Below are 19,916 nucleotides of genomic sequence, written 5' to 3'. Positions count from 1 at the left end.
CAAGTAAGAAGATTGACTGTAAGTTTCCATTAAAACATCCAACATTAGGTTCCTTTTCTAATAATGTGATATGATTTAATATTATATTTCATTCACCCAGATCAATAATATAACTTACTTATTAATGTGACAATGTTAGGGCTCTTAACTTGAGATTACAGGATTAAATTGTGAATTCTTTCAGATAGCGTGATTTTTAAGACAGAGAGCTTTAAAAAAGGAGCAACTTCATATGTTTTGTTTTGCTTTTTAGCAGCTTTCAGATTAAAGGCAAATCAAAAGGTAAAAAAGAAAAATTAGACTAAGAACATGATGTAAGGTCAGATTTTGTATTAGAAGTTCTGATAATAAATCAGTGCTAACTGTCATTTATTTAGCACATAAATTTGTAAGCTCTTGAATTCATTTGATCATTTATTTTTATGTTAATCAAAATCACAATGAAATACTTTCTCAACACCAGTCCAAATGGCTACTAAAAATGTCAAAAAGTAACAGATGCTGGCAAGATTGCCTAGAAAATGAATGCTTATAGACTGTTGGTAGGAGTATAAATTAGCTCATCCACTGTGGAAAGCTGTGTGGCAATTCTTCAAAGAGCTAAAAACAGAACTACCATTCAATTTAGCAATTCCATTACTCGGTACATACCCAGTGGAATATAATCTTTCTACCATAAAGACACATGCACATGTATATTCATTACAGTGCTATTCACAACAGCAAACACAGGGAATCAACCTAAATGCTAGTCAATGCAGATTGGATAAAGAAAACGTGGTACATATAAACCATGGAATACTATGCAGCCATAAAAAATGAGATCATGTCCTTTGCAAGAATGTGGATAGAGTTGTAGGCTGTTATCCTTAGCAAACTAATGCAGGAACAGAAAACCAAGTACCATATGTTCTCACAGCAAGAACACTTGGACGTAAAGAGGGTAACAACAGACACTGTGGCCTACTTGAGAGTAGAGGGTGACAGGAGGAAGAGGATCAGCAAAAGTACCTATTGGGTACTAGGCTTAGTATCTGCATCATGAAATAATCTGTAAACCAAACCCCTGTGACAGGAGTGCCTCTATATAACAAACCTACACATGTACTCCTGAACCTAAATAAGAGTTGTTAAAAAGTCATTTATTCTTCTTCAGTCCCCTAAGTTAGGTATCATTAAAATCCCTCTTTTACAGATAGTAGCCAGAGGTGAAAATTAATTTGTAGAAAATTACTTCATGTTTTTATAACTAAAAGATTACTCTAGTACAGCAATTCTCAGGAAGAGAAAATGTCCCCCCAGGGGAACATTTGGCAATGTCTGGAGACAAGTTTTATTGTCGTAATTGAGGGCCAGGGTGCTACAGGAGTTTCGTGCGTAGAGGTCACAAATGCTGTTAAACATCCTACAAAGATTTCCCACAGCAAAGAATCATCTGGTCCCTGGTGTCAACAGTGCCTCAGTTGAGACACTTTGCTCTAGAACATTTAAAGCAAATACTATCAAGTCAACTAATTAAGTTTTTGTTTTCTCTGTTTAGTAGATGCATAAACCTAAAATATGAGCCTCTCTTTTCTACAGTATTCTCTGTGGTTTGAAACTGATTGGCATCTCAGAGATTCCGGGTTGTTTTCACATAACACAAGCTATGGTATGAAAGTTTTCTCTCTGCAGGCAATCTTCATAGTCTGATTTCTGTAGCTGCCGGCGGTTGTCCCCTGACATCAGTTTGGTTCAAGGAGACAATCTTGACAAGGTAGCAGATGCACAACAGGCCAACAGACTTTCCCTTTGCTCTCTCCAGTTTCAGAATTCTGTATGCATTTATATTGAGACAAAAATAATAAAGTATATTGACACACTTCCCTTTAAGTATTAATGCCTTATCTTTTCCAATGTCAGCAATTCCTTAGTAATGTAGCTTGGTCTAGTGCTGATAAAGCATTTATTTTGTTTTCTGTAACTTCCTTTTGGGGTCTAACTCATTTATTTTTAATTCATAATACTTTCCAGGATTTTATCACATTGATTACTGCATTTCAGATACCAGTTATTGTGGTTTGTATCTCTGAAAGGAAGTACACTGAAAATGAAAACAAAATTTCCTATAGTGGTGATTTATTTCTGTTAGATTTTTTTTTTATTCTACCAGCATCCGCTATAATACTTTTCTAATTTAGGAATTTCCTGTATAAGTTGTAACATGATAAAACATGACTTTTAAGTGAAAGAGTATTTAATTAGATTAAAAAATAAAAACTATATTGTTTTAAATGTACTCATAAAACCTTTTTTTTTTTTTTTTTTGAGAGAGAGAGCGAGTCTTGCTCTGTTGCCCAGGCTGGAATGCAGTGGTGGAATCTTGGCTCATGGCAACCTCTGCCTCCCAGGTTCAAGCAGTTCTCCTGCCTCAGCCTTCCAAGTAGCTAGGACTGCAGGGATACACCACTGTGTCTGACTAATTTATTTTCGTTTTTTGCATTGTTAGTAAACATAGGGTTTTGTCATGTTGGCCGGGTTGGTCTCAAACTCCTGGGCTCAAGTGATCCACCTGCCTCATCCTCCCAAAGTGCTGGGATTACAAACGTGAGCCACCGCACCCAACCACTTATTTTTATTTTAGCTAGTATTATAGACAGGGCTTCTTTGGTTAAAATTCAGATAATTTGATTTTATTAACCTTTCATAAATTTGGCTTATACATCTCAATATCTATTTTTCTAATCTGAACTATACTACATACGAGTCTGATCTGTTAGTACATAAAGAATGTTGTTTTCATAATTAAGAGGAAATAAAGCCTAAGGAGGTACATTATAGAATAATAGGCACTAAAATAAAATATAAACATCTTTCATTTTAGACCTCATTGTATAAATAGTATGCATATTTGGACCCAATAATTTGTATTTCTGTTATATTTTTATATTTATAGTATGGAGTAGTGTCCTATATAATGCATGTATCCTAAATAGCATGTATTAGTTGAAAAACTGAAAATACTAAGGTCATTTTTGCCCATGCATAATAATGTTGCTCACGTAGTATGTCCAGGGAAGCAAAACACCAAAAATTTTGTAACAGATTATATCTAGGGTAACAAATGGAACATCACATATAGGGTATGTGAAAGCACCTTATTTATCTAAGGGTCGAAGTACATTTCAAATAACCAACAGTCCCAATATAAAATCGAAGTGTTCCTTTAAGTTTATATAACCTCGAAAATAGTACAAGAATATATTCAACATTATAATATCCAGCTTTGCTTACTTCTTGTTGTTATCTGTTTAAGACAGCATGTCCTATTCTATTTTCCTCAAGATGTCATTTTAGGTGTTGTCATCTTGTTATCATGTCTTTGTCTTCCCATGCAAAACCTAAGGCATGGGTTTCCAACTCTACACTTGAACACACGCCTCATGCAGAGGAATGCTGTTTAATTCACAGGCTGTAATGCTCCTCGCAAGAAGTCTACACCTTTGGCGAAAAGTGTTTCATTTTTACCTGTTGACAGCCTGATGACACAAAGTATTTGCTCATAACGCCACGAGTTTGCCTGTGACTTGTCACCAGGCTCCAGAAATTATTAATAGAAATGTCCATTTTTAAAGTGTAAATCAATAAGTATGCAAAACCAATGGGGAAAAATAGTAAATTGGTTTCTGTGCTACATATGACATTTTCACCTTTTTAAAAGTATGTTTAAAAATTCTTTTTCTTTATAAAGAAGTCTCTATCTTCAGTAGAGCTTGTGAAAGGGCTCTGTCCATGCATAAACGCTGAGAACCATTCTACTGAGGTGGGTATCCATGGGGAGTCCAAATAAAAACAAGCATTCAGAGAGCAGAAACTCTTGATGGATGGAATGGAAAATTCAAACTTGTTCAATGAGGACTGATCCTGGAGAAAATAGATAAAACCACTTGCATATCCAGATACTTTTAGAAACAAATAAAACTCAATATTGGTTCCCAGAAGAACTGTTTTCATTATTCTTTTATTGTGGTATTTTACCTCTGTCTGAGTTTGTTCATGTCCATGGATATGTCTTACTCATTTTACCATTTTGGAAAAATTGGACAAAGTTGTTTTCTTTTCTTTTTTTCTCCATCAGTCTTTTTCACTCCTCTAACATTCTAGAGCTCCCATCTTCTTGGAAAATTATTTATAATTTCTGTGTGTTCATTTCCTCACATGGCACTCAGTCTAGGACTGAATGCAGTCTCTAACTGGACTCATTCCACTGAAAACATCTCACCAAAGTCAGCAAACACTTTCTCATGATTAAATTCAAAGGAAATCCCTAAGACTTCCCTTAAGCGGGACCTATTTGGTAGAATTGAATTCTGCAACACATATGCATTTTTCTTGAAACCCGCTGTCTCCTTAACATCTTTGTCCAGGCATTTTCTTAGTAACTCTGCAACCTGTCTGAACACTGTTTTTTGGTTTCATGTGTTAAGCTCCACTTTCCTTTGCTCTGTTATTATGGTGTTCCTCCAGATTGTGTCATAGCTGTCACCTCCTATCACTCAATAGCTCAAATCACTTATGATCCGTGCATCACACTGCCTACTTGACAATTATGCTTGCAAATATCATAGGAACCTTAAATACATGTTCAAAACTAAACAAGACCCTTCAGTCTTCTTCCCACATCTCTGTGTTACATCAAATTCTCTCTGGATCCTATACTCACCACCAGAATATCCAGTTACAAAATCATATCAATTCTATTTCCAATACGTTTCTAGAATTATTCTCCCTAAATATTTGTAGAAAACCTCTCTCATCACAATGCTAAAACAGTGTCATAATTTGTTTTCTTTGCTCCAATATCATCCTCTATACTTTGGTATCTAGAAAAGTCACAGTGATCTCTCTGAAGTACAGGTGTGATTAAGCTAGTCGTCAGTTCTTCTTATAACAGCCTATATGGCAATAGGAGGATAATAGTAGCTGAGAGAATAAAGTTGTTGAGGGCACCTTATGAATTAATTAAGCAAAATTTCCAATGTAGTGGCTAGTGTGCGGAAGACAATATATAATACTGGCTGTACTGCTGTTAATAGACAGTGTATCTGTATTTATACCTTTCATTAGCCTTCAGCACCAGGAGGACAGAGCCTTTTTTATATGCTGCATCCATTATTGTGCCAAGAAAGGAATTAGCCTCCAAGTATTTACTCAATAAGTGGATAACTGGAAAAATATATATTTGTATAAAACCTTACTGTTTGCAAAGTGTTTCTATATTCTTTCTCTCTTTTAGAGGAAGACATGGTTACTACTCTTCCTAATGGTACATAGGAACACTGAAACTCAAAATGTTTAAATCGTTTGTGCATAGTAACAGAATTGAGTGTCAAAATCAAGTCTGTTGGATTCTAAGTCCAAAGCTCTTATGCTGTTTCCAGATACTACCTTGCCTCTTCTTAATGATTGTATCAATTAAGTATACTCCTACTGAATTTTAACAAGGACTCTGTGTACCATCTGAGAAAAACACATCACCAAAATAGTAGCCTTTTGATCCACAACTCACCAGACATACTAGTGAATTAAACGTGAGTAAAACCACACTTTCTTGAAAAATGTACATATATATTCTATAACTGAACATGATATTTTTTAAACATAATTTGTTCCTGCATTATTTTAACTATAAATATAAAAGTAGATCATCCAGACATATTTTAAATGAGCATTATTCTATCCAGAAAGAGGAATGGGAGCTTTGTAAACTCTCTCTGAACAAATTGTTTCATATTCTCCTTGGTTGCATTCCAATCTACACTTGCAGATCTCTTCACTTAAAACCACATTGTGTGGGTATCTCCTCCCTATTGCAATTGGCCCAGGTTCCAGAGAAACGGGAGCATCAAATCTCGCCTTTGAAGTCAGCTGCAGTGTCATACTCTCCTTCTCCGTTAATTCACTGAGTGCTCAGTTGATCTCAATGTGCTCTCTCCTGCCAGCTCTGCAAGACCTTGCCCTCTGCATTTGGTTCTGTGCAGAACTAGAGTATACATACAATTAAAAATCAAAGCTAAGGAGGTTTTCACTTTGCCTGATTTTTCTTACCTGGAAAAGAAGCAGACAACACAGGCTGCTTTATGTTCCGTATGGAATGGTAAAAATAGTATGAGCAGCACACAAATGAAGTTTTGATTCATGGTCACCTCCTAGCTCTTATGTTGAAGTTTTGTAACGTCTGAGATCTTCAACATCCTTTTCTATAAAAGGAAAGAATACCATTTCCATAAATTGTTCTGAGAATTAAATGAGTTAATGAACTTGATAGTGTCAAACATTACTCCTAACATGTAATGCATATTCAGTAGAAATTAGTTTATTTCTTTCTATTTGCTGAGATATCTTGAGTAAAGTTTAATTTCTTCTCATCCTCCCATTTGTGGCTTTTGAATATCAGTGAATTACTTTTCTAAAGTATGAAGTCAGCTGGGTGCGGCGGCTCACAACTGTAATCACAGCACTTTGGGAGGCTGAGGCAGGCAGATTATGAGGTCAGGAGTTTGAAACTAGCATGGCCAACATAGCGAAATCCAGTCTCTGCTAAAAAGTACAAAAATTAGCCAGGCGCCCAGCTACTGGTGAGGTTGAGGTAGGAGAATCGCTTGACCCTGGGAGGTAGAGGTTGCAGTGAGCTGAGATTGTGCCATTGCATTCCAACCTGGGCCACAAGAGCAAGACTCCGTCACACACACACACACACACACACACAAAAAGTATGAATAGTGGATGTCTATCTTGAGAAGATTATCACTTAATTTTTTTTATCAGGAGTCATGATTTAAAAAAAAATCTATTTCTGCTATTCCTTTCAAATTTCTCCATTTAACAAATATGTATTTAGTGCCATCATGTTCCAGGAATTGTTCCAGAAAATGAGTAAAATTCTTATAAAAAAGAAACAGGGACTCTCCTTAAATGACTTACATCTTCTCAGAAACAAATAAATGACTTTTGAATCTGTATTTAAACATGTGGGAAAGTGATTTATGAAAACTTAGTGCTCACGTTTGAAACAGAAATGTTTATTATGGAATCAACCAAACTTTAATTAGGAATGATATAAGATGTCCTCTTTTAACATACCCCACCTCCCTATATCCTATCTTTCCCTTTAAATAACCTGTGATTTAAAGCTAAAAGAACATGGCAAATATTTCTCAGAGACTGAAAGATATTTTCAGAGATGTTTTGATGTCTAAGTAAACAGTCTTCAAGTGTTTTGTGTATATTTAAGTGATTCTACAGCCTATATTGTTTTTCTAGTGAACTATAATGATCCCGGGAATTGAAAAAAAAAAATAAAGACAAGAAAATGGTAATTCTTAGTCTGTTTTTACTTAAGAATGGTTATATTGGTCAGAAAATAGTGGGTATTCATAAAAGTGTTGACTGAATTGAATAGTCTTTCTTAAAAAGTGTACCTTTTGTACATTTATATTTCTCTTAGGAAACATGACAAAGTATATTTCAAATAACACTATTTCATTTCCATTAACACAGTATGGATTGTCTATAAATGTATGTACTTTTTCAAAGTGTTCAATATTATATTATTGATAATAGTGTCAGAAATGAAAAATAAATTTACTATAATCAATTTTGAAATGATTTTTCACAAAAAATTGTATATGGCTAATTTGACAAAGATGTTGAAAGCCACTTTCAATTGTAAATGTCTAATAGAAATGCTTCCTGTCTAACCAGGCATGAACCCCCACCCTGCACATGGCCAACAATCTATTCATGTCCACATGCTTTGTTCCTGTGAAACTTAAACATTGAAAATACTGGATTTTTACCATGGCTTAAATATAATTATATGGTGAGTAGGTGGTGGCAGTAATTACACTATTTTATAGCTTTTAGTAATTTAAATACAGTTGCAACAGAAAGTAAAAGTATAGAATAATTAATGACTAAAAGTTTTTCAGAGAAAGATTAGATTGAATTTTTTGTTTGAAATAAAGTAGTAGAATTAACATTGAAATGTCTATTATTCTACCATTTTGTTTGTAATTTAGGTTACAGAATTTTAATTTTTTTCTTTTCTTTTCTTTTTTTATTTCCTTTTTTCTTTTTCTTTTTCTTTTTTTTTTATTGTTTTGTTGTTTTGCCTTTTTACCTAAAATTAAATGGGTTGGTGTGGGTTGACAGGAACTATGTTGACATGGCTGATAATTCTATCCTACAATTCTAAAATCTAATGCTTTTAAAATACAAGGGAAAAATCATTGATGTGTCTCTCTTATCTATATAAATATGTTGAACACATGTTTATTTATTTATTTTTATTTTTATTTATTTATTTATTTAGAGACAGATTCTTGCTGTTGCCCAGACTGGAGTGCAATGGCACAATCTCGGCTCACTGCAACCACCACCTCCCGGGTTAAAGCAATTCTCATGCCTCAGCCTCCTTAGTAACTTGGGATTACAGGTGCACACTACCACGCCAGGCTAATTTTTGTATTTTTAGTAGAGACGGGATTTTGCTTTGTTGGCCAAGCTGGTCTCCAACTCCTGACCTCAGGTGATTGACCTACCTCAGCCTCCCAAAGTGTTGGGATTATAGGCATGAGTCACCATACCTGGCCGTGCGTGAGCACACACACACACACACACACACACACATAATCCGTACGTGTGTATAGATATATAGAATCTATATATGTATTTATAGAAATATATATGTATATATGAAGTTACCTTATAGGCTAAATTTAAAAACAGTGCTAATCACTAGGTATTTTATTTAATTATAACTATTCTTTTATGTTGACAACATATTGCAAGTCTTAATTTTATTTATAGATTTTGTTTGGCCTTATGTTTCCGTAATTCATACTGCTTCTTGTAATTGTGAATTAAAATTCTATTCTGAACAGGTAAAAGCTATTTCAAAACGTAGCCATTTGAAGCCTCATGACTGCTAATTTAGCCACTCACCTAGACCCTTCTGATCCCTCATACTCTCAATTTGCTTAAACAGCTAAACCTTAAACATAATATTGAGTTACACAGAAATGTCTTTGAAGCTTGCTAGATGAATCACTGTGATTATTGTTTTCTGTCGGAATACTTCTTTCCTTATCCCTGAAGACAGAAATTGTCTTCTAGTTGTCATTTTAGCCAATTATTTAAAATTGTGAAAATATGACTTAGTCCTATTCTGTGGTTCTCTAGTAATAAGTAACTTGTCTCTTGTAATTTGTTAAGCTTTTGAAATCCTTAGTGTTTAATATGAATTCCTATCTAACAGGCTCTGTATATCTTGTAGGTCAAAACTGTTGTGACCATGAGGCAAACAAACAACCTTAAGTGCTTTTAAACAATACATAGGCTTATGACATATACATGGCTTCAAATAGCATTTTACAGGAAATGTATTACAATTTATCACCATAACTTTAATTTCATTTAAATACATAAATCGTTGCTCATATAAACTGGAATTAAATTTTAAATTTCCAATTTGATCTGCCAACATCCTTCATCTTTGCTGAATTTTCTGACACTAATTGGAATGCGCAGAAGCCCACAGGACAGCCAATGACAACTTTTGGGCTATTTCCACGTTTCCAATTGCACTGGATACAGCAGGATGACCAAATCATGACAGAGTTTTCTATTCCAACTCAATCCACTTGTAACACAAAGATTTCCTCAAGTGTCAAAGACTCTAAAAGAGAAAGGTTTGAATTTTGGATGTTGCAAGCTCAAATCAGCAAATGAAAGTTGATCCTTGAACATCTAAATCAAATAAATGATTAAAACGTTTCATAGATAGACTGTACCTTGAAAATACTAAGTCTAGGGACCGCCTCTTCAGGAGACTTGTGAGGATACATGGATACATAGACATCATTTGATGTAGTCTTATATCTAAAGTGGTACAAAATATTCTTATATTCTATAATTTTATATAAACATAACCTTATTTTATAGGTTAAATTGTGTCTTCCCTCAAAAAAAAAAATAAAGGTATATTGGAGACCTAAACCCCCTTACTCTCAGAATGTGATGTCATCTTATTTGAACATAGGCTCTTTATAAAGGTAGTACAGTTAAATAGAGGTTAAGAGGATTAATCCTCATCAATATGACCGGTGTCGTTATAAAATGTTAAAATTTGGACACAGAAAAAGAGATGTATGGGGGAAGACTGTATGAAGAAACACAGGGAGAACATGACCATCTACAAGCTAAGGGAAGAGATACAGCTTTCAGAAGAAACCAACCCTAATTTCAATACATTTCTGTTCTTTAAGCCACTCAGTTTGTGCTACTTTTTGGAAGCAGCCCTAGAAAACAAATACACAGGCCAGGCATGGTAGCTCACACCTGTAATCCCAGCACTTTCAGAGGCCGAGGCAGGTGGATCACGAAGTCAGGAGTTTGAGACCAGCCTGGCCAACATGGTGAAACCCCGTCTCTACTAAACACACACACACACCACACACACACACATGCACACCAAATTAGCTGGGCATGGTGGCGCACACCTGTAATCCTAGCTACTCAGGAGGCTGAGGTGGATGGATCACTTGAACCCGGGGGGTGGAGGTTGCAGTAAGCTGAGATTGCACCACTGCATTCCAGACTGGGCGACAGAGCAAGACTCTCTCAGAAAACAAAATCGAAAACAAACAAAAAACCAAATACACCTCATATTTATTATTCTAAAATTACCAAATTTTGTGTGTGTATAAAATAAATATGTATTTATATATAGTACTATGGTATGTCAAAGTATAATTTGTTATTTTAAACATACATAACATATGTTTCCATATATTTTACAACTAGTAATTCTACAATGAAAGCATTTAAAATTTATCTTTCTTCTCGTGACTTTTTTTGTGACAACACGTGACAATCTGAAAGTGACAGTCACTTTTAGATTGGACTTTTTGAAAGAAAAATAAGAAGCATTTGAGAATAAGAGTTTTAGTTTTCCTGATTAGTAGTAAGTACGATGTCTTCTAATCCTTAGAAATATGAAAATCAATTTTATTGGCTGCTGTTTAGGAGATAACTGATTTCTCAATTTTTCTGATTACATTCATCTTGAGGATAATGTAGTTATTTTAATACATGGTAGAAATAAAGCCATTCCTAGTGCAGTTCTATTTCAGGTTCACATAAAAGGAATCCTACATTTTCAAAGAATCACTGGAAATTTTCATGACGCCTAGAATCACAAGAATCTTCTCATCACTCAGGAATATTTGGGCCATTAACCAGCTGCGTGAAGTTGGCAACGTCACCTAACTTTCATGTGTCTATTTTTTCTCAATGATACAATAGAAATGTTGAACTGGATGAGTTGCTTGTTCTCTTTTGAACTCTCGTAGCACTTATCACCTCTACCATTAATATCACACTTTTTTCTATTGTTAGTATGTTTCTGTTGTGAAATCTTGTTTAAATTCTTGTACATTTTAAATTTTAAAATGTTTCAAAAGTACTTGAAAGGGCAGATACAGTTTAAATTTTTAATGCAATGCTCCAACAACACTGACACCACTGCTACATACACTTTTTGCTTTTTTCTTTATTCCTTTCTACACTGCCCGGTGCATTTTCTAATATGAATAAAATGAATTGAGAGAGAAAATAGAAAAATTTATCTGAATTTTTCATAGGCAATGTCTTTATAAATCCACCCAAACTTATTAACTGTTTAAGAACACTTAAAAAAATGTTTAGGCCAGGGACAGTGGCTCACGCCTGTAATTCCATCACTTTGGGAGGCTGAGGCAAGAGGGTCATTTGAGACCAGGAGTGTGAGTACAGCCTGGGTAACATAGGGAGACTCCATCTCTCCAAAAAAAAAAAAAAAACAGCTGGGCACGATGGTGTGCACCTGTCGTTTCAGCTACTCAGGAGCCTGAGGTGGGAGGATTGCTTGAGCCTGTGAGTTTGAGGCTGCAGTGAGCCATGGTAGCACTATTCCACTTCATTCTGTATGACAGAGTGAGACCCTGTCTCAAAAATAATAATCATCACTTTTTTATTTAGAACGTTTATGGATGGATAATAGCTGTGCATATTTATGGGGTACATGTAATATTTTGAAATATGCATAAAGTTTGTAATGATCAAATCAGGGTAATTTAGGGTATCCATCACCTCAAACATTTATCGTTTATTTGTATTAGGTTCATTCCAATTCTACTCTTCATTGTTTTAAAATATGCCATAAATTTTTCTTATCCATAGTTGCCCTACTGTGCTATCAAACACTAGATCTTATTCTTTCTGTCTAACTGTATTTTTGTAAACGTTAACCAACCTTTCTTTATTCCTAACTCCCACTACCCTTTCCAGCCTCTGCTAACCATCATCCTACTCTCTATCTCAATTTATTATTTTTTTAGCTCCCACATATTAGTGAGAACATATGATATTTGTTTTTTGGTTCCTGATTTATTGGCTGTAATTTACAACTAGTAATTCTAAAATGAAAGCATTTAAAATATATTGGTTTTCTCACGACTATATTTTGTGACAACACATGAAAATCTCTAAGTGACAATAGTCACTTTTATTTGGCCTTTTTGAGAGAAAAAGAAGTATTTGAGAATAGGAGTTTTAGTTATGAAAATATTCTGTATACTGATTTTCAGCCTTTGGGGTATAGACCCAACACTGAGATTGCTGTATGACATGGTAGGCCTAGTATGTTATCTGAGGAACCCCCATGCTGTTCTCCATAGAGGCTGTGCTAATTTACATTCCCACTAAGAGTGTATGAGGGTTCCCCTTTCTCTGCATCCTCACCAGCATTCATTATTGCCTGTCTTTTGAATAAGAGCCATTTTAACTGGAGTGAGTGATTCTTCTTTCCAGAAGTACAGTCATTAAAGAATTGTCCCAGCGTGTAAAACCCAGTTATAATTACAATTTTATTTTGTTTTTTAATAGTACTACTGTATCATTTGCACATAAATAAATACTTTATCAATGGAGGAGAGCAGTACAAGAGGTCAACATTTTGACAATTTCTTAAAAATAGTGCCTACTATATGACCCTACCCAAGCCATAGTAACGATTATTAAGGAATCAATTGAAAATAAGTATCCTCACATCAGTCACAAGATCAATACTTTTAAGTTTATTTCCATGGTAGTGTTCTAGTGCAGACACAAGTTTCAATGGCCAGAAATCTATATGAAGATCACACTGTTAAACTTATAGCTAATTTCTGTCTGTTGAGACAAAGACTGAGAAGGGATCAAAGTTCTAAACATTTGTGACTGCTTTCTCAGAAAATAATAACAGATATAAAACTAGTCAATAGTGGAATAGTAGATGCAAGCTGAATTATTACTATTGGATCCTGAGAAATACAGGCTCCAAATTTCCAAATGAGAATAAATATTTTGTCTTGTCTAATGAGCTTAAGTCTATAATGTAGGGGAAATTAAATATTCCAATTTAAAAATATAATACATTAGAGGAACATATTAGGGAGATCAGAGCTTATTAAAAGAAAACCTGTGTGTAGCCTGACACAGAGGGATCATTGAAAAATAGTGATGGCACAGATTCCTTCCTGGGGTCTTTGTAGGTTTGACCTTTGTAATGAAATAACTCAGGAGAGAATTACTGAAATTCACTTAGGATGCAATCTGAGTTTATAAATTTAGATCAGTTGGTTGAACTTAGTTATATTTTTGCCTTATATTATGTAAAAATGAAATATACGTATACTTAAGTGAATAATGCACTTCCAAAATAGCTAAAATTCCATGTAAAATATGTCCTCTGGAGTCCTTCTAAGCTAAATTCCATACATTTTAAGTTTTCTGTGTTATAAAAGTTATGAAAAATCAAATTAACTAGTCAAACAAAGGCAGATAAGAGATCTACTGCTACTTTGCAAGTAGGATTGAGGATTTGACTCAAAAATCTGTGAACAAGACTTTTAAAATTCCCATTGCTTAAGAAAATGGTGCTCAACAGTAGTTTATTGATAAATATGTATGAATTACCGGATGAATTAATAATACATTATTCTCATGGTCCCACCATACACATTCAACATTTTTAATTCTTTTTAAATTTTGTTTTGTATACAAGAAGTTACTTGTAAACTTTAACCTTGATGTTATTTTGGCTTTTAGCACTTTTCATTATGTCGTTAGACACATATGTACAATATATTCCACCCTTGATATTAAGCATAATGCTCCTGTGGGATTTAATCTTTGCATTATACACAGAATAGTGTCTTACAGTAGAAAGAACTCAATTTTTAAAGTGTTAATTATAAAAGGATGAATGGATAACTGTATGAATGAATAGAATGATTATGATATGTTGTAATAGTTATAAAAGTAATAATTTTAATTACTAATAAATCTACATCTTGTTTTTAATGTTAGCCAGCCATGTAAATAGTGAGGGTGATAGAATACCTCCAGGTAAGGATTTTAGAAAAAAAAAAGTTAGATAAGTAAAGTTTACATAATTTGATTACAAGTTAAATTTTATGTCTATGTTATATCTAAATGCTTAGAAACAACTTTTTAATGATAAAATTCACTTCTGTTCATGCAAATTGGGTAATTGTGTATCTAATTGACCACTTAGTTTGTAGTTGAGTAATTATTGTCATCAACTGCCTGTTTGCACATTAAATGAAGACCAGGTGAAAATGTTAATTAGGTTAATAATTTTAAATAATTTTTGTTATTAAGGAAGCGTGTTTTTCTGCTCTTGCTGCAGTTTTGCAATTGCTGTTTAAAATGGTTTTCACATGGCCTTCCAACATTGGAGACCCAGATTAGAAGCTCACATTCAAGCAGATGATTGGGTCAATACAGCTCATTAAGAACATCATTTTATAGAGGTTTATCATTAATGCATAAAAGGCTATTATATTTCAAAGTAAGTTGAGAAGAGATAGTAATGTGTGACAAATACTAATTTTCCTGTTGTTATATTGAGGGACTCCACGTAATTCTGGCCAGACTTGATTCGCTTTCTTAGCCAGAAAATCTTACCATGTACAATTCACTTCCTTATAAGTATATGAGTAAAATAATGTTTTTTAGTAAAAAAAAAAAAAAAAAAAAAAATCTAAGCAATAAAATTTGACCTTTACTTCCCTTAAATATAAATGGACTGAAATAAGTGTATATTAGCTATTACTGAATTAATATCAAATATTTGTATTTGAAGCAAATAAAAATAATTTGAAGACCTGAGTTTTTCATCTTTTCTGCTACTATTGCAGAAAACCTTTTATGTAGGCTTGCTTAGTCAACAACTTGTAATCAAATCTCTCCTGGAGCAAATGCTGGATGATTTTCTATCATTTTCTCAAGTTATCAAAACTGCCTGAGGTAGTTGGGTCATTAAATAGCAATAGGTATCAACAAAAAGCAGCCTCACATCGTTAGTGCTAATGATTTCTCAGGCTTACATCTAAAAAATGACATATGGACTTCAGAATAATTTAAGTTGACTTCAGTGGGGGACATTTACTGCAGGATAGTTTTAAGACAGCCATCGCCAGCTCAGGGGAAAGGCACAACAAGAATTATTTCAACAAAATGTTTGTATCAGAGTGTAATAGTGCATCTGGTCAACTTAATTATATGATGATGATTAATCAGTGTTCAACTATGACTGATAGTACACACATATATTAATGGGTCATCAACTTGACCTTAAACAATGATTTTACATGGGTCCCTCAGCAAAATATGTCTAAAACCTAGCTAAATTTTGTGATCTGTTAAGATTACAAAAACCTTTTCAAATGTTAACAAAAATGCCCTAAGAAGGTCCTAAATCTTGGATTCTCTAAGTATTCAAACTTACAATATTTCCATTTTCTTGAATTTTAATTACTGACTACTGTAGTTTCTTCTTAAATACTGAGGCTAAATTAAAAATAAAACATGAAGAAGCTATTAGAGGCTGCAGTTTCTCAATCATTATGTAGTTTTTATATTGAGAGTGGAAAAAATAATATGAAAGTAGACCCCAGAAATAGATTCTCTTTGTAATTTAGTAATTTGTATTTTCAAAATTTAATTAAAATAGGGCTATTAAATTACAAGGTGAAAGGAAAGCAAACTAGCTCAAAATAGGAAAAAAAGGAAAACAATCATATTAAAATACTTCTAGGTAGTGAAGATATACCTAAGAAAAGATACTAAATAAATAAACAAAATGCTCCAAACATGTTCGGTCTTCTTGAGAACAAATTGTCCTCCCAAAAAACAAAATATTTTATAATTTCTAACTTATTTTGATACATTTATTTTCTATTGATGTCTCAGCCCTCTGTAACCTAGCTTCCATTCCCCACCAGAACAGACAAAAATAAAAGTTGTTATAAAACATCAGTTCCCTACAAATTTCTAAAATTAGTGGCCTCCTACTTTATATCAGGGTAACGTTTTACACTTGACTCCAATAAACAATTTCTTTGATTTTAACTCTTCCTCTTCCTTGATACTAACCAGACCTCTCTATTCTCTTCCTGTCAAGGGTCAAATTTTTCTTTTTTGCATTTATTTTTAATTGACTCTTAATAATTGTACATGTTTATAGGGTACGGTGTTATGTGTCAGTGCACATGTACAATGTGTAACGAACAAATTGGAGTTATTAGCATATTCATCATCTTAAACATTTATCACTTTTTTTGTGGAGTTCATTCAAAATCCTCCCTTCTAGCTATGTTGAAATATATATTACTGGTTTTTCTCTAACTGAATGTTTGAAAATGATATAACAAAGTTTATAGCCTCTGCCTTTTTATTTGTTTTTAATAATCAGCTTCTTCTGTGAAATGATTGTCTATTCACATGTCTGCCATAATCTATAATTTCTGTCAAGATCTAATTCTTGAATGGTTTACTAACTTACCCAACTATCTGGTACATGTCTTTGGAGGCAGTATGGGTGTCTCAGAGTCTATTTGTCCATGCAGAATTCATTATTTTCTCTTTCCCTAGGCAGTGCAAGAATAAGCAAACAGTAATAAAACCATACAAAGACAGCCTGTTCTCTCTGATTGTATTCATTGCTTTCTGAGTGGGGTCGATATGCACTCATCCTCTAAACTGAAAGAAACTGTGAACATATTGGTCCTTGTCACTCACTGTGAACCCATTGCCCATAATATATCTGGTACCCAATATCGTAGCTTCCAGTTTCTGAACATTATTTTATCAGCTCTTATCTTTGACATCATTGTTTTTACTTTAGGCCATAAACATTTCCTTCTGAACTATTGTTACTGCCCTGCCTTATAGCTTTGAGAATCTCCTCATTGCCAAGTGGAAACCCCATGATTTTTAGAAATTTGCTTCAACCTACCTTTCAATCCCATCTCTTGCTATTTTTCTGAATTTAACTGAAATAAAAGCAGTTTTTCTTGTGGATATTAACAAACACTGTAATAATAGGTTGCAATAATTTTATTTGTTTTAGGCCAGTTAAATTATAATTAGCCCTTTTTAAATCAACAAGAATAGGAAAAGTTATTTGTGTAATAATTTATACTTCAGACCATTAAATCAAATTGTTTACATAAAGCTCAATGGCAAATTGATAGCTAATGTTTACTTTTTACAGTTTTTCATAAAGAGTGATTCAAAATTATAACAACAAAGCTGAAGAAAACTATATTTTTTTGTGAAATGTAAGATTTATGTTGTCAACTATCAATTTGGACTAACAGTCAACTAGAAATTATTATATAAAGCAACTAATATCAGCAATGTTTTTTTTATGTTACTACAGGGTCAATATAAAATTTTCATGTTTTTCCTTCAGAGAGTTAAAAATGGAAATTTCTTATATGAAACATTTAGAGCTCTCAATCATTTCTTTCCATTTTAAAGATATAATTTTTCTTAAAACCAATAAAAACATCAAGAACATAACAAGAGGGGTAGTCGCTAAATAAACAAAGTTAATAACAAAGTTAATAAATAGTGAAAATGAACTCTCTATATATAGTTCATATATATATACACACACACACACACATATATATACACACAGTTCACTAACAAAGTTGACTGTTTGAGGGAAAACAATATTTTGGCCTTCTGTCTGCCATCTCATCACCAACCCTATGCTGGCCAATAATAATTGGTTTTAAAGCTCCTTCTCCCACAACAGTCCTAAAATATGTTAAACTGTAGCATCTTTAAACTCAGACTGAACCAAACATTCCTATTTTAGTGTGATGATTTATCTAAATTCTGATGTGTAGCACAGTACAAATGATATCATTTAAATCGAATTTTAATGAGGGGCAAAAAGAAAGACAGTTCGTAATTTCTCATATTTCTCTAAATATATTAACTGTCTCAAGGGACAGCTTTGTGAGCCAAGTCGCATGTATCATTGTAAACTGGTGGTATAGAAAAACATGGAAACAAATATTTCTTTATATTGTGTGTAATCGGGACAAAAATCAACAGCCTAGAGACTGAAGGGCATAACCTAGTTACCCTTTCTGGCTTTCAAATAACCGTTTATCATAGGATTTCTGCCCTCAAGTGAACCTGCTGTATTCTTTCACTGGGACTTAGCAAGTAAACTAAATCAAGCTCTCGTTCTAAATACTATTCGCCACTTTGACAGTCTAGCCTCAGTGTAAATGAGGCAAATGGGATAAGATCTAAGTATTTTTGCCCTTTTTTTCTACAAAATATATAAACACCCCAAAACTAAGCCTGGATTTTGGGTATAAAGACTGGCATGCCAAGTGAGTATTTGTTTACTATAAAATTTTCGTTTTCTCCGTCTTCACAATTTTTCTCCTATCAAGATTTCTTTGTCTTACAGGTTCTATTCATAAATAGTGTTATGACATTCATATACTCTCATATATTTTCATCTCTTAGAATGATTTCCATATTAGTATCTAGACTTTATACTGTAGGGAGACATTTACAGTGTTTGAAACATATTGCATTTTGTTACAGTCATTCAAAATACTGCCTTAAGCATCACTGCCTCCATCAGCACCTCTGCATATGCCAAATATCTGGAAAGATCTATTAACAGATGCCGGTGTACTCTAAAGTGATATTAACATACCTTATCAGACTGAATTAATTGATTGAGTATAATAGAGGAGTGACTGGCATGGAAGATGTGTGTGCCTCCAGGAACCGCATGCCTTATCAGCTGGGTCCATATAAGCCTTTTCCGCATTAAACTCGTGTGTCCCATGTCACAGGCAGAGTCTAGCGCTTGGTACACACAAAAAATGGTATTTATTAAATACATGTCAATTGTCATCTGTTTAGTGAAAATACTTTTAATAACTGCTTAATCCAATCCACCTTTATCTAGATAGATTTCTAAGAGTACAGTTTTTTTTTTTTTTTTTTTTTACCATTATGTTAGCGGGACACAATCTTCGTAGAAAGTAATCTGTGCAATAGCCCCGAGAAGCCAGTAATATAGTAATAAAAATAATTATCCTTATCACCATCATTATAGCAACTTACAGTGCATAATATTGCAATAACTTTTTGATAGAATATTTTCTTGAAGTCAGTAAAAACCCTAGTGAGGTAGGGAGTATTTTTCTTATATAGGAGCTTCTTAATAGTTGTTAATTTCTTACATCTTCATATAGATTATTTCCCAAAGTCATGAACTAAGAAGTGACAAAATTTGAACCAAAACTTGTTTTTCTGATTCCTAAGGTCTGTGTTCTTTTCACTGAACAACAGGTGTCCGCAAAGAACAATAACTGTGACAATAAAAGTCACCAAATTTTGGCTCTAGATTATACAGGAATCACAGTAAAATTTCAGTTACTTGAGTAGTATAAAGGCATCTACTTGGGTGTAGATCACACTTTTTTTTTCTTATACCTAGATCT

The 19,916-nt window shown here is 33.6% G+C and overlaps 1 protein-coding gene across 3 annotated transcripts in view; it reads left to right on the top strand.

The window, feature by feature from the left end:
• Window positions 1–19,916, top strand: part of CADM2 (cell adhesion molecule 2) — a 1,094,949-nt gene that overhangs the window by 337,962 nt on the left and 737,071 nt on the right. The window lies entirely within an intron of this gene.

Source organism: Trachypithecus francoisi, unplaced genomic scaffold (genome assembly GCF_009764315.1).
Source record: "Trachypithecus francoisi isolate TF-2019V2 unplaced genomic scaffold, Tfra_2.0 Lachesis_group0, whole genome shotgun sequence".
In the NCBI taxonomy this organism is placed as follows: Eukaryota; Metazoa; Chordata; class Mammalia; order Primates; family Cercopithecidae; genus Trachypithecus; species Trachypithecus francoisi.
The sequence above is the reverse complement of the archived record's forward strand: the minus strand, read 5'-3'. Positions and strand labels throughout refer to the sequence as shown.